Source organism: Rhagoletis zephyria, unplaced genomic scaffold (genome assembly GCF_001687245.7).
Source record: "Rhagoletis zephyria isolate East Lansing unplaced genomic scaffold, Rhagoletis_zephyria_1.1 Rzeph_scaffold_02471, whole genome shotgun sequence".
Classification (NCBI taxonomy): Eukaryota; Metazoa; Arthropoda; class Insecta; order Diptera; family Tephritidae; genus Rhagoletis; species Rhagoletis zephyria.
Window position 1 is genome coordinate 65,203 of NW_016159555.1, and position 6,758 is coordinate 71,960.

Sequence of the window (6,758 nt, forward strand, 5' to 3'; positions counted from 1 at the left end):
CCCGCAACATCGTCTGCTACCAACAGTAATGAGCATTTATTGAATTGCCGCGAAAACCAAAACGAATGTTTGTTTAAAATATTGCCTGTGGTGTTAACCGGACCCAACGGAACTTCGCGATTTATGCCATGATCGATGAGGGTTCTTCAATAAGTCTTCTGGAAGAAAGTATTGCCAACAGCCTTGGGGTCAAAGGCCGTACTACGCCACTCACGTTACAGTGGTACAATAAAAAGAAAATTACAGAAAAATCGCGTGTACTCAACCTGCAAGTAAGTGCAGAGAGTCGAAATACATCATATCAGTTGAAGAATGTATACACTATCAAACAATTGGATTTACCAACGCAAACCTTTGAACGAAATAATTATAGCAATCTTATAAACTTGCCAATCGCCAATTATTCATCCGTCAAACCTTCTTTATTGATTGGGTTAGACAACAGCCATTTGTGTGTTGCCAAAGAAATGGTTAGCTGTGGTCCTAATGAACCTATCGCCATCGCCACCAAGTTGGGTTGGGTAGTTTATGGGCCAACAAATGTTGGTAGTGGTCCTATAGCCAACGTTTTCCACGTCCGTAAACAATTTTCATCGCAGCAGTTACACCGGTTAGTGGAAGAGTACTTCAGTCTAGACAGTTTCGCAGTAAACAAGCCAGATACTCCTCTTCAGTCAAAAGAAGACTTAAGATCTAGAGAGATTCTTTGCAAAACAACAAAAAACATTGGGAATCGCTACCAAGTAGGGTTATTGTGGTGCGAAGATCAAGTTCAATTGCCACGTAGTTATGAAATGGCCAAGAAGAGATTACTAAACTTCGAAAAAAAATGGCCAAAGATCCGGGGTATGCTAAGAGCTATATAGCCGAAATAAATAAATATATTAGCAAGGGTTATGCGCAGTTGCTGACTGATGAAGAGTCGTCGAACGTAGGTCCATCGACGTGGTATTTGCCACATTTTGGGGTGATAAATCACAATAAGCCATCCGTGTCGAATGTTTCGTTGAATTCTGTTTTGATGAAAGGACCAGAACGCGCACAGCCACTGATGTCAGTTATGTTCAAGTTTCGCCAACGCCCACTTGCAGTTGCAGGCGATATACAAGAAATGTTCTCTCAGGTCAAGATTCGCCCTGAAGATAGACAGTCACAACGCTTCCTATGGAGACGTGGAGATCCGTCCAAACGAATTGAAGTATATGTCGTGACGTCCATGATATTCGGAGCCGTTTGTTCACCGTGTTGTGCTGAATATATTAAGAATTTAAACGCCAGCCCCTTTGAAGAGAAAATGCCACGAGGTGTTAAAGCTGTTGTTGAAAACACCTATGTGGATGACCTGGTCGCCAGTTTTGATAGTATTCATGAAGGCATTGAAGTCGTAAACGAAGCTATTACTATAAATGCCGCAGCCGGATTCTTTTTGAGAAATTTCGTCTCTAACTGTAAGGAGCTACAAAATCTATTGAATCAGGGAACAGAGGCGCCTCCAGACATTGTTAGCTAAAACTGATAAATATTAGGTATGTATTGGAATTCTACTGACGATGTTTTGGAGTTTCAGTTCAGATTTTGCAGGATTTCGCGTGAAGTGTTAGAGTGTAAACGTTCACCTACAAAACGAGAGCTGTTGGGACTCGCTATGGCCATTTACGACCCATTCGGCCTGCTTGCTGACATCACCGTCATAGACAAGATGATTTTACAAGAGACCTGGAAGCAGCAGATAGACTGGGATGATTCCTTACCAATAAATTTAAGAGAACAGTGGTTTTCATGGTGGAAAGCCTTCCGCAAAATATGGCACTTTTCAGTGCCTAGATGTCTTTTGCCCATCTAGTCTTCAGCTGATGAGCTGCAACGCCACATCTTTGTGGACGCTAGTGAAGCCGCCTACGCTGCCGCAGCTTATCTACGGATGAAGTACGCGAACGATGTCAGCGTCACATTTCTCGCAGCCAAGTCCAGATGTGCCCCTAAACGGGCAACCACTGTACCTCGCTTAGAACTACAAGCCGCAGTATTAGGAAGTCGTCTAAGAACTTCGGTAGAGCGATGCCTAGACCGAAGCATGCACAGTGTAACGTTTTGGAGTGACTCTAAAACTGTGTTGCTTTGGATTCGTTCCACTAAACGGGATTTTAAACAATTTGTCGCCAGCCGCATCTCTGAGATCCTTTCAACCACAAATAGCAACCAATGGCGTTGGATTCCGACAGCAGCAAATGTGGCAGATGAAGCCACAATGTTTAAGTCAACACCAGAATGTTTGTCGAATTCTTGATGGATAACAGGTCCCTCATTTTTGCGCGTAAGTGACGATATATGGCCTATTGAGGCCGAGCCCGTACATTCTGACTTTCCTGAAGAAATAGAATGTAAAAAGTCAGCAGTGTTTGTCATAAACAACGTTTTAATAATAAATATTTCAAAATACTCGACATTTATGAAACTCCTTCGAGTGTATGCATGGGTCTTACGTTTCATAACCAACTGTAAATCAAACACACGTCGCCAAGGTGAACTCCTGCCAGATGAATTGAAAACCGCCGAGAAGTATTTATGCCGCACTGTGCAACTTGAGTTTTATCAACATGAAATTGCCTTGTTACAAGCCAAAGAATACCTGCCAAAAACCAGTTCATTGTTTCCGTTAACGCCAAAGCTAGACGATAGTGGAGTACTACGAATAAATGGTAGAATCGATGCCGCGTACTGTCTCCCTGATTCAGCGCGACACCCAATTATTATTCCTCGAAACCATCATTTTGCAGTACTGATAATGGATCACTTCCACAGAAAGAACCATCATCAGAATAGCCGACTCACCATAAACGAAATGCGCCAGAGATTTTGGATACCACGACCCCATTCACTATTAGCTGCCGTGAAGAAGAAATGTCCAGTTTGTATCCGCCGGACTTCTAAGCCCGCCGTGCCGCTTATGGGCCAGCTACCACTCGACCGTTTGACACCCTATGTGCGGCCATTCACGTACACAGGTGTTGATTACTGTGGTCCATTTTTTGTAGCCATAGGACGCCGACGAGAAAAAAGGTGGATAGCACTATTCACTTGCTTGACCACCAGAGCTGTGCACCTGCAAGTGGCCGCAGATTTANTATGCATGGGTCTTACGTTTCATAACCAACTGTAAATCAAACACACGTCGCCAAGGTAAACTAATGCCAGATGAATTGAAAACCGCCGAGAAGTATTTATGCCGCACTGTGCAACTTGAGTTTTATCAACATGAAATTGCCTTGTTACAAGCCAAAGAATACCTGCCAAAAACCAGTTCATTGTTTCCGTTAACGCCAAAGCTAGACGATAGTGGAGTACTACGAATAAATGGTAGAATCGATGCCGCGTACTGTCTCCCTGATTCAGCGCGACACCCAATCATTATTCCTCGAAACCATCATTTTGCAGTACTGATAATGGATCACTTCCACAGAAAGAACCGTCATCAGAATAGCCGACTCACCATAAACGAAATGCGCCAGAGATTTTGGATACCACGACCCCATTCACTGTTAGCTGCCGTCAAGAAGAAATGTTCAGTTTGTATCTGCCGGACTTCTAAGCCCGCCGTGCCGCTTATGGGCCAGCTACCACTCGACCGTTTGACACCCTATGTGCGGCCATTCACGTACACAGGTGTTGATTACTGTGGTCCATTTTTTGTAGCCATAGGACGCCGACGAGAAAAAAGGTGGATAGCACTATTCACTTGCTTGACCACCAGAGCTGTGCACCTGGAAGTGGCCGCAGATTTGTCAACAGACGCTTTTATAATTTGCTTGAGAAATTTTGTAAATCGCCGCGGGGTGCCTGTGCGTATAAGGAGCGATAATGGCACCAATTTCCTCGGAGCACAACGTGAATTAAAGAAAGAACAACCAGCTTTCGATTTTGATAAAATCCAGACAGAATTAACAAACAATGGGATAGAATGGAGATTCAACTGTCCAACTAATCCGTCTGCAGGAGGATGCTGGGAACGCCTAGTGCAATGTGTGAAGAGGGTACTACAACGCACATTGAAAGAAGCAGCACCACGTTTAGAAACCTTTCACAGTGTTTTAATAGAAGCCGAAAATATCGTCAATAGTCGCCCTTTAACCGAGATACCACTATCATCAACCAGTGCAGAACCGCTTACCCCAAACCATTTTTTATTGGGGTGTATGAACTCAACTCAAACACCCGGTGATTCCGAATCCAACATTTGCTTGCGTAAGCAGTGGAAAATTGCTCAAAATCTGAAGGACTGTTTTTGGAAGCGTTGGATAAATGAATATTTGCCTCAATTGTTACGACGTCCCAAGTGGCAGACCGAAGTAAAGCCACTCAAACTAGGCCAACTAGTAATTGTGTGCGACCCTAGTTTACCGCGAAGTCAATGGCAGACAGGCTGCATAATAGATGTTATCACCGCAAAGGATGGGCAAGTGAGAAGCGTCAATGTACGAACGCCCAACGGTATCATCAGACGACCTTCATCAAAGCTAGCCGCCTTAGATTTTGTGAATCCCGCAAAGAATTCACCGGGGGGTGGAATGTGAACCATCCTTAAGGCTTTTCGAGTATCTACGAAAAGTGCAACTTTGTGTGGTATCATTTCATGCAACTCTGGCTTCAATTGAAAATTTTGATTGGAATGGCAGTTGAGCCAGTTGAGCTAAGACGAAGCATCAATTCGATAACGCGCACGTTTATGCGTTTTGTCAATTTAATAATTCAGCTTAAGTTTTAAATTACAAGCAATACTTTTCTTAACAAGTTTTTAATAAATACAATTAGCCATGAAGGCATTTAATCAGTGTTTTTAATTAGTAGCCGGTTTGACGACAATACCGACATCTCTACATAATAGATATTAAAGAAAAAATAATAGGGGCTTTATTAGATCAACAGAATCCAAATCAACAATTTTTTAGAATTTTGGCATTGAATGCAGAAAATATAGAATCAATTTTTTCAGTTTATCATCGATCTTTATTCCTTAAGTATTCCTACGCATGATAGTTCCGTAAGAGAGCTAAAGAAGCGCCTACTTAAAAAGCCTGCTCTCCTCCTGGCCAGAGCTGGGCAGCTACAGAAGAAGTGCTCTACTGTTTCTTCCTCTTCCTCATCCCTGCAACTTCTACAATATTCGTGGGAGAATATTCCTAGTCTCGAAGAGTGCCTGCCAAATAGCCAATGACCGGTAACACAAGCCATGACCCTTGCAATATCCTCTCTTGAGAGGCTGAGCAACTCTTTCGTCTTTTTCTTATCAATTTGTGGCCAAAGTAGTCTAGTTGTTCTACAAGTGCCCTCCTCTAGCCATGACCTGTTTGCCTCTTGGATCATGCTATTTCGAAGTTCTAATTTGCAGGTTTCCATGGGTATCCCAATTATGCCTCTGTTTTCACATAGGGGGAGATTGGTACCTTTTCTGGCTAGCTCGTCGGCCCTGCAATTTCCTTCAATATCTCTATGTCCCGGAACCCAAATGAGGCTGACCTTGAACACGGCGCTGATATCGTTTAGAGCTGCGAGACATTGCTGCCCAACCTTCGATCTCAGCATTACCATTTTCAATGATTTAATGGCAAACTGGCTGTCTGAGAAAATATTAATCGTGGTCCTCGTTACGACATGCGTATTAAGGTACACAGCCACCTCCTTTATAGCTAAAACCTCTGCCTGATAAACACTGCAGTGGTCCGGAATTCGGACGGATAATTCTAGTCCTAGTTCCTTGGAGAAAACTCCATAGCAAACCCTATTGTCTAGCTTGAATACATTCGTATAAAAATTCAGTTCCCACCTTCTCCATGGTCTTGGTATTTGCTATTTTCTTCTTTACGGGATGCTCGTCTTAAAGAGCCTATCGAAGGTTGGTTTAGGGGCGGAGTAGTCCACTTCTTGTTCGTGACTACCCAGAGTGTGAAGTATAGAGGCGTGCCCGAACCGCCGATCCTTACATAGCGCAATGCTTTTTAGTCTGAGCGCTGAATCGGCGGCCGCGTATTTACCCACCAGGTTTATTGCGGGAAGATTGATTAGCACATCTAGCGGTTTGTTTGGGGTGGTCCTTAAGGCACCTGAAATGCATAGAAATGCTGTTCTTTGGACCTTACTCAATAGTTTTAGGTAACTTGATATTATGTATAATGCAACGTTGGCCTTCTTTACTCTTTCCTCTATATTAGGTTTCCACGTGAAATTTCCTGTCTAATATGAGTCCTGGATACTTAACATTCTCCTTCAAAGATATCTCCACACCTTTAAAGATTAGCGGGGAGATTCTGGGAAGCCTATGATTCCTTGCAAAGAGAATTGCTTCGGTTTTTTCGGGGTTTAAAAACCTCCATTAGGGTATTTGGGTATTTGCCTTTGACGTTGCAACCCTCCCTCGAGTGCCTTCAGCAGAGAGCTTACTGCCAAATTCCACAGAAGAGGGGAGAGAACTCCTCCCTGAGGAGTGCCTCTACAGACCTCTCTGCTTATTGTGGTGTTGCCAAGCTTAGCGGTTATCTTCCTGCTGACAAGTATATATTCAATCAAGCTCTTCTAAGGCACCCGTTATGGCGCTCGCCTTAATGGTGTTGAAAGCACCTTCTATATCAACAAATGCAACCAGAGTATACTCTTTATCTGATAACATTTTTTCCACCAACCCGACGAGCGAGTGCAAGGCGGTTTCCGTAGATTTGCCTTTCGTATAGGCATGCTGCACTGGGGAGAGCCTACTAGTTGGTACC